The sequence below is a fragment of the Marmota marmota genome, unplaced genomic scaffold (assembly GCF_001458135.2).
Source record: "Marmota marmota marmota unplaced genomic scaffold, marMar, whole genome shotgun sequence".
NCBI lineage: Eukaryota > Metazoa > Chordata > Mammalia > Rodentia > Sciuridae > Marmota > Marmota marmota.
In genome coordinates, this window is record NW_025999913.1 from 180,337 (window position 1) to 189,653 (window position 9,317).

Sequence of the window (9,317 nt, forward strand, 5' to 3'; positions counted from 1 at the left end):
AATCGATGATATAGGAGAGAAAGGTAAACATTGTTTATGTGCTATCCTTGAGATGGTGATAGGAAGTGGAAATTCGTGGCGCTGTGGAGGAGGTACCTTCAAATCAGAGCATGGGTCTGTCATCTACAGTAACAGGGTCAGAAGGGCACTTATTGGTTACATTGCAGATAAGTTGTTGGGTTTGGTGGTAGGCATAGATTAAGAGCAGGACGTGAATTATCATATACTTTTTTTTTTGTACTGGAGATTGAACCCAGAGGTACTTAACCACTTTTCATTTTTTATTTTGAGACAGGGTATTGCTAAGTTAATTAGGGCCTTGCTAAGTTCCTGAGGCTGGCTTTGAAATCACGATCCTCCTGCCTCAGCCTCCTGAGCCACAAGGATTATAGTCATGTGCCACTGCTCCTGGATCTCATGTACTTTTTTTTTTTTTTAGTACCAGGGATTGAACTCAGGGGCACTTGACCACTGAGTCGCATCCCTAGCCCTATTTTGTGTTTTATTTAGGGACAGGATCTCACTGAGTTTCTTAGTGCCCTCGCTTTTGCTGAGGCTGGCTTTGAATTCACAATCTTCCTGCCTCAGCCTCCTGAGCCGCTGGGATTACAAGCATGTGCTACCTCTCCTGGCTCTCATATACTCTTAAGATGAGAGAAAGCAAAATGGTTTGATCACTAGGAGGCTGAATGCAGTTTTAGGTGATATTTCTTCTCCAGGCCATTAGGAATTCCTCAAAAATCTTGAGAAATGTTCATTGGCAACTCTTAGTCAATCTTATTATTATTATTATTTTATGGTGCGAATTATACATGCTAAGTAGGTGCTCTGCCCTTGAGCTAGCAGCCATCCCCAGCCTAAATCAGAATTTTTGTTACTGTGGCAGGCAGTGGTAACACCAAATATTCAATATGTTCCCCACATTTTGCAGCCCCCCACCCCTTGCAGCTATGCAACAACAGGTGACCATTTCTAGCTAATGGGCTATATGAATGAATGAGATGTGTCACTTCTAGGTCAGAGCATAAAAAGCCCAGGCCTAACAGTCCAGTGCTTTCCTCTGTTACTGTGATCTGTGTTGTCAGGTGGGGGTGGGGGGGCTCTATCAGCCTGGGTTACTGAATATACAGCATCCCCCCCCAATTACCCTCCCTTCTCTCTTTTCATTTTAAGCTAGATATACAACATAAGCTAAAAATAGACTATCACATCAAGTCATTAATATATTAAAATGTTTATCATGGGATAAATCAGTCTATTATTAACCCAAACAGCACATTACCAACCATGACCTATAATTGAGTTTGGGTTTGGTTTTGGCTTAAAGGCCTAAGGATCTTATTTATGAGTAACTCCATGAAGCTATTAACATCCTGGAAGTTCTTATGACTCATTGTCAACACCATGAGCATCCCAGGGACAGCTCCTATGGCACACAGCCTCATTATAAGCCCCAGACTCCCTTTCTGCACCTGGAAGGAAACTGACAGGACTCCTCTCCACAGAGCAGTTTTTTATATACCATCTAAGATCCTGTGACTGGGGCTGAAAGGGAGCTCAGTGGCAGAAGACATGCTTAGCATTCACAGGGCCCTGGGCTCCGTCCCCAGCACTGAGAAAAAAAAAATCCTGTGATTCTTGATTCCTAATAAAATTCATGCCAGACAAAGGCTCACAATTTAATCTGGTGGCAGAAATAGGGCAGAGCTGAATCAAATCTCCCAGACCAGCTTACCCTCTCCCTTCAAACCCACTGCTTTCTCCCTCTGTTGCTGCATGGTTTTGCGTTCGTGAGCTGGAGCCTAATTGGGTCACAGTACCTGCTGCAATATCTGAATGTTGTACAATCACAGAGCCTATAGAAAAGACTGTCTCAGACACAGCTCCCCAGTTAAGAATGGGAATCCAAGGACCTGCCTGCAGCTTTGGGAAAGCAAAAGTAACCGCTTCCTTCCCACCTGCCACCTAGTGGCTTTCTGCAGAATTACACTCTTCTTTGCCAGCAGTGGGGGTGTGGGCGGAATGTGGATTTGGTTACCATTCTACATTCATATCTGATCTTGGTAGGGTATTAACTCTGAAAGGTGGCCTTAGAGACCATATGAGCCAATCTTCTCAATTTACAGCTAAGGTAACAGACTTAGAATAGAGGCATACAGCTAATTAATGGCAGAGCCAGGACTAGGATCCAAAGCTTGTAGATTCCCTTCTTTTCAAATAACCATTCAATATTTGCTTTATGCTGATTATGAGTAGGGTCCCAGATTGTACTCTGCATTACAGATGAAAGATCCTGTTGCAGTCCTTAGGAGCTCTCTGAGAGGGAACCGGGCATGCAAAAAAGCTATTTCACAAAATGGTTGTTCCATGGAGGTCAGAATGAAGGACAAGAGAAGGGCCAGCCTGCCTGGAGCTAGGGAAGGCTCCTCAATGGGGTGATGTTAGGAATGAGCAGTTTCCAGGCAGGAATGTGAGGCCCAGGCACAAAGGTGCCCACCGTGTGCAATGGTGCATAGGACAAATACGGTTTGGGATCTAACAGCTTCAAAGAATTCAGTATCACCTGACTATAGAGTCAGCGGGTGGGTGGCGAGGGGAGGGGCCTTGAATGTCTGCAAAGGCATTGAGGTTAAACATTGCTGAAGAATTTTTTCTTAGTGGAAGCAGCACAGTCAGACTTATCGGTTCAATAGATCTCTCTGGCGATAGTGAGAAAGACAAATTGAAAGCCAGTGAGAGAGCGAACAGGGAATGTCGTCAGAATGTCATAGCTGCAGTCTAGGCCAGAGATGGGCAAGGTCTGGACTAGGTCAGGGGCAGTGCAGGTGAGAAGGACAGAAGAGAAGAGCGTGGGAGAGGTGAGTGGGCTGTGCCGTATGCAGTAATGAGATGGTTAAATGCATGGCCTGGGAACCAGAGTGGGTGGGGGACATTCAACACTGCAGGGAATATAATAAGGCAAGTAAACCTGGGGCCAGGTCAGAGAGAGGGGAGAGGGAGAGTCTAAGTTCTGGTGTGGCACACTCCGGGGCCAGGTGCTGTGCAACAGACACACAGTGACAGCCAGCAGGCAGTCGGGTACGCAATGCTCACTGCAGATTCACACTTGAGAGACAAGTTGATGAGCAAAATCACGACCCTGGATGAAATGGCACACAGGTGTCTGGGTGAGATGAGAATAGGCCACATGGGAAGCTGGACCCAAGTTGGGTTCTCAGAAAACGTATGTGGAGAGAGTTTAGATCGATTATTGATTGTGTTTACGAGGGATTACCCTTGGCAGGGAGGGAGAGAAAGCAGGATTGGACAGAAGGAGAAGAAAAGTTGTAACTCAGACCCCAAAGCCTCTGTTGACTGCAATGGATCTTCAGAGTTGAAATAGCTGTCAGAGTTGACCATATTGGGCCCAAGTGGCAGCCCTTATTTCCTTGCCTCCATCAGAGGGCTCTGTAGGAAGGCGCCTTGGGAAAGACAGATCTCAATAGCTCTAGTAAATCCATACAGCGGATGACATTTAAAGGCCCTGTGCTCATCACTGAGCTATTTCTCCCTGGAAGGGGGTCTGCCCTGCTTGGGCCACAGTTGCTATTATGTCCATTTACTATCACACTGGGGAAGGGAGTACCCAATGGCACACAAGGAGATTATTTGTGTGCTAACTGGGGTGCCAGGAATGGATGCCAAGCATTTTCTAACTGTCTCCAGTGGGGGCCAACAGTTCTGTCATCTCTTGGTGATCAGAGTGGATTTCTCCACTAAGATGGTGACTCTTCCCAAGGAGTCCAAAGTGCCCAGCTGCAGCCATAGCTTATTGTTTAGTTGGACTCTTGCTGCATTCTCTGGTGGAAATGGATCCCTAATCCTGTAATCCTGTAAGCACAGGTTTGGGAAGCACAATCCCCGAAATGGGCCATTGACAGTGATAGTGTGTGGGTTGCTTCTGTTTCCACCCTTGGGTCTGATCCATGAGGTCTTCCTACTGGTGGCATAGCCCCATTTAAAGCCCTGTGTATTCACATGGACAGACTGATCTTTGACAAAAGGGGCACCTCTCTGTGATGGTACATACCTGTAATTCCCACACCTCAGGAGGCTCAGGCAGAAGCATTGCAAATTCAAAGTTAGCCTCAGCAACCTATCGAGGCCCTAAGCAACTTAGCAAGACCCTGTCTCAAAATTTAAAATGAGGCACAGTTAAGAATGGGGTTCAATGAAGATAAGGGTTTGAAATGATAGATGAGAAATTGGGGAAATCAAACTTGATTACCTTTATTTTTGTTGTAGAAGCAGAACCAGGGTCACCTAATGGACTTGGGCTTGGGTAGGGTCAGGACTTAGAAAGAAGAGTCCTCAATAATTCCCAAACACAGTTTAGGGAATGTGGGTCTGAGTCTTTAGGGCTGTTGATGTTGGGGACACGACTGGCTACGACCCACTGTTGCTGAATCATGTGGCTTCCTTGGGTGCAGAAGAGGGAGGAGCATGTTTTGGCCTGTGCTGGCTAGATGCTGGGAAGGACACTGAGACAATAGGGTGCTATTGTCTTAGTTTCCCACAGTTATTTAAGGTGTGTTTAGAGATGAACTCTCTATTTAAAAAAAAAAAAAGTGTTTTATTTTTCCTACGGAGAGAAAGCATCAGAAGGTATGAAAGGGGACTTGAGGTGTGTGTAGGGGGTCTGTTCCTTTAGAAACCTTTGGCCAATCTCTCTGCCTTTTGCCCCACTTCTCAATCCTTCAGGCTGGCTGCTTCCTCTACTCGAGCCCCCAGGCCCAATTCCTCTGCTGTTTCATTAGAGGAGACTCTGTGTTCACTTTCTATTTTCCAAAGACATGCTGGAATTCCTTGACCACAGCTATCCCTCTTCCCACTCTCTTCATAACCACAGGATTATATGTTTGACATCATTTACTATCCTATTTATAGGTTTAGACTACAGACAATCCCTGATCGCACAGTTTGATCTATGATTTTTCAACTATTTAATGGTCTGGAGGTGCTACACATTAACTGTACTCAGAATTTTCTGGGCTAGCAATACACAATCCTATCCTCTCTGGTGAGGCTAAATAGCTCCCAGTCAGCCACAGTCATGAGCAGAAATAACTGATTCTCTATCGTGCACTGTGTTGCCAAGCTAAGGTGTTGGAAAGGTTAGGCGTATTACAAGTATTTTTGGTTTGATGATCTTTCCAATTTATGATGTGCAATTTCCAATATTTATGCAATGTAACTCCAGGGGAAGGGAAGGGGTTTCTGTGGAGGCAGAGATGTGGGTGTAAATGCATACCATCCTGAATCAGAAGCCCTATCAGATAAAACAAATAGTGACTAGCATTCAGTGAGTCCTCAACATATCTAAGATGACACCCAGAAGCAGAGTTCATTCCTCTTAACATCTTCACAGAGCTTACAGTGCCAAGGACTGAACAGGGGTCAACGCTGACCTGAATGATTCTCAGGTTTGCCATTTGATGAAGCATCTATTCATCTGTTTCTAAATTGGATGTTAGTTTTTTCATTGTTGAGTTTTGAAAGTTCTTCATACATTGGATATAAAACTTTTATCAGATATGCTTCGCAAAGATTTTTCTCCCAGTCTGTGGCTTGTCTTTTCACTTTTTTATTTACTTTTTTTTTTTAGGAGTTTCTTTTGAAGAGCAGAAAACATGTAATTTCAATGCAGACCAATTGATCACTTTGTTTTTTTATGGTCACATTTTGGGTATTGCATCCGTGAAATTGATGCCAAATCAAAGATCACAAAGCGGGGGTCAGGATAGGGGCACTTCAGGCCTTAGGCTGCAGCCCCTGCGGGAGGTGTGGAGCTTCTCCCTGTCTGCTTTCTGGGTTGGGAGGGGGTGGTTCTGGACATGGTCCAGGTCGCAGTGCCCTACATTCCCAGCCATTATAGGAATCTCTGCAAAGCCCACAGGCCGGTCTCTTCACCTGGGGCTTTGGAAAGCAAACAGGAAAGGAGGAGACTTGAGGGCATTGAAACCCAAGTCCCGTCCTTGCAAATATCCCTAATATTCCATCTGAATGTTTTCCAGCTCATCTGATATGTCACCAGGTTAACAGATATGGAGGTTTCTATGAGGATTTGGAGAAGAGTCCCAATGATTGGTAAGATTCTGGACTAGATTAATGTTAGGAAAGGAAGTGACATTTAAACAAATAAACCAATCAAACTGCATCAGCTGTGTAAACACATTGCAGAAGAGTTTTCTAAGCAGAGGGAATAGCAAGTACAAAGACCGTGAGATAGAGGAATATTGGGCAATTGACCAACAAATTGCTCAAAAAATTTTAGGTTACAATCAAGATACATCAGGCTGGAAAGGGGTTAAAATTTCAAAAAAGAAAACTGTTTCCATTAAGGCTTATAGAAAATTCCTTGGAAATCTATATGGTGTTGAATTAATAATTCCAGAATCAACATTTAAACTATTTTATTTTTCTCTACCAACTTGGAAATAGGATTACATGGGTTACAGCACTGAAAGTATACTATATGGTATACAGGATTGATTCAGACACATTTATATGTCATACCATAACACTAAGTTTTGCCATGGGCTCAATCCCATCCCCCCAGACTTTATTGTCTTAGTAGACATCAAGGGCTGTGAAGGGAACATGGACATTATCAGTTCTCAAGGTGTAGATTTCCCAGAACATCCTCCATCTTCAAATTATGTCTGTCATTATAACCATCTTTGTAGCTACATATGTTCACCTCTAAAAGAAAACCCTGCATATTCCAGACTAGTGATTTTTGTCTAAACAGAAATGAATGCCCCCATCAACAATTGAAAAAAACACGTCTTCTAACTTAGTAAACTTCGTCTGCAATGCAAAAGATGGAATAAAGACACACAGAGCTCCATTAGAATGTGGACAACATGATGGTCACCTACCATTCCAAAAGAAGAAATAAAGCCCTTCTGCTATTGATCAGAGATTTAAGACCATTACAAACTGCTAGTAAATATGGTATAGCAGGTATTGCAGTTTACTTCTGAGTCAGTATGCTTAAATACTGCTAAACTGTTGTAGACAGTACTCTTGTACAAATTACTGAAGATACTTTATAAAAATAAAAACTCATAGTTGTATAAGAAAACACTAAATATATTTTTTAGTCTCACATAATGATGTTAAATGACAAGCATTATTAATACACTTTGCTCTTTTGCTTTTGTCCCTGGAAAATGATTTGTTTACAAATTATTTTATTAGAAAACAGATACACTCTGAGATCAGCATTGAAGATTAAAATACACAAAGGTTTTCCCCTATAATTTTTTCTTTAAGTTTTATGTTTGCATGTATGAAACCATTTTGAGTTCTTTTTGTGTGTGTGTGTGTGTGAATGGTGCACATATGAACTGAGATTCATCAGTCATTAAGAAGATGTAAATTAGCCAGGTGCAGTGACAAACACCTATAATTCCAGTGACTTGGGAGGCCGAGGCAAGAGGACTGCAAGTTGGAAGCCAGTCTGGACAATTTCCTGAAATCCTGTCTCAAAAATAAAATAAAATAAAATAAAATAAAACAAAACAGGCTGGGGATATGTCTCAGTAGTAGAGCATCCCTGGGTTCAATCACCAGTACTGAGGGGGGCCGGGAAAGGAAATGTAAATTACAACCACAATAAAATAACACTGAATACCTCTTATGGCTTAAATGAAATGAAATGCACATACCAAGTAGTTGATGTGGTCCTTGCTGTCTGACTTTCATATGTCAAGGTTCTTAAAAAGTGCAACATATAACTGCCATATGATATAGCCATTTTACTCCTAGGCTTTATTTATGAGAAATGAAAGCATATGTCTGTACAGAGAATTGTTTGTACACATATGTTCATAGCAGCTTTACTGTCATATCCAAAATCTGGAAACAGTCCAAAGGAATGTCAACATGTGAAGGGGTAAACAAACATGGTATAGCCATACAAAGATATACTGCTCAGCAATAAAAAGTAATGCAATTGATACATACAACATAGATGAATCTCAAAATAATTAGAATGAATGAAAGACAAAAAACAATAGTACTGTATGATCCCATTTATGTAAAACCCTAGAAAATGCAAACTAATCTGCAAATTAGAATGCAGATCAATGGGACAGAGGACAGATGGACTGATTATGCAAGGGATTGAGGGGGTACTGGATGTGTTCATTATCTTGATTGTGATGGCGGTTTCATGGTTATGCATGTGTCAAACCTTCAATTTGTACTTTTTAAATGTGCGGTTATTGCATGTTTTACACTTTAATAAAGCCATTAGAATATTGACTTGAAAATGAACTATAGTATTGAATCATTAATAATTAGCAAATAGATCAAAACTATAAAAAATTTCCTTTGTTATTAGTCAGCTTTGTGAGACCACAGTGAAATGTCTATTAACTTTATAAAGAGATAAGTTTCAGCTTTGGTGAAGATCTCACAGCCAATGATGAAAGCACAACAAGGGACAGTGGTCACATCTTGAGCCTGGAGGAGAGAGAGAGAGAGAGAGAGAGAGAGAGAGAGAGAGAGAGAGAGAGAGAGGGAGGGAGAGGGAGAGAGAGAGGGAGGAGGGTAGGTGTGGAACCAGGCTTGCTCCTGTAATAATAACCTTCTCAGGAGAACTACCAAAGAAATACCTCACTGTCCTTGGTGACCTAAAAACTTCCACTAGGCCCTGCCTCCCAAAGGGGCCATCCTGGGGCTTTAGACTTTACTCAAAATGGACCTTTGGAGGCCACGAGCCACATTCAAACCGCAGCACCCTCTTAAATTTCAATTAATTAACTTAACAGAGATTTAAAAAGTAGACGCGTGATAGTGGTCCCATTTTTTTTAAATTATTTTTTTTAGTTTTGGGTGGATACAATATCTTTATTTTACATTTATGTGGTGCTGAGGATCGAACACCAGTGCCTCATGCATGCTAGGAAAGCACTCTACCACCGAGCCATAATCCCAGCCCTTATTTGCTTTTTCCACATTCTCTCTTGACCCCTCTCTTGCCCTCATAGAAAGGACCATAATGGCCGGCATTCACGGTGTGTCCCAGGTACTCTCAGAATCTTTCCCACATCTCTGAAGGGTTCCTGTTCTAATTTTCATTTTGTAGATGAGGAAATTGGGTCTCAGGCTTGAGGGCTTGTTCATGATGGCAGCTCATGTGGGTCCCATCCCCAAAGAGTGCCTGTTCCTCCGCCTGCTAACTTAGTCCACACAATTCCTTTTTTTAGGGCTTACTCTCCACATCATTGCCATTCTTCTTTGTTTTTTTTTTTTTTTTTTTTTTTTTA

At 42.3% G+C, this 9,317-nt stretch overlaps 1 pseudogene; it reads left to right on the forward strand.

Moving 5' to 3' along the window:
• The first annotated feature begins 2,650 nt into the window (after nt 1-2,650).
• LOC107149206 lies at nt 2,651-8,322 on the forward strand (annotated as a pseudogene).
• Nucleotides 8,323-9,317: the final 995 nt, after the last annotated feature.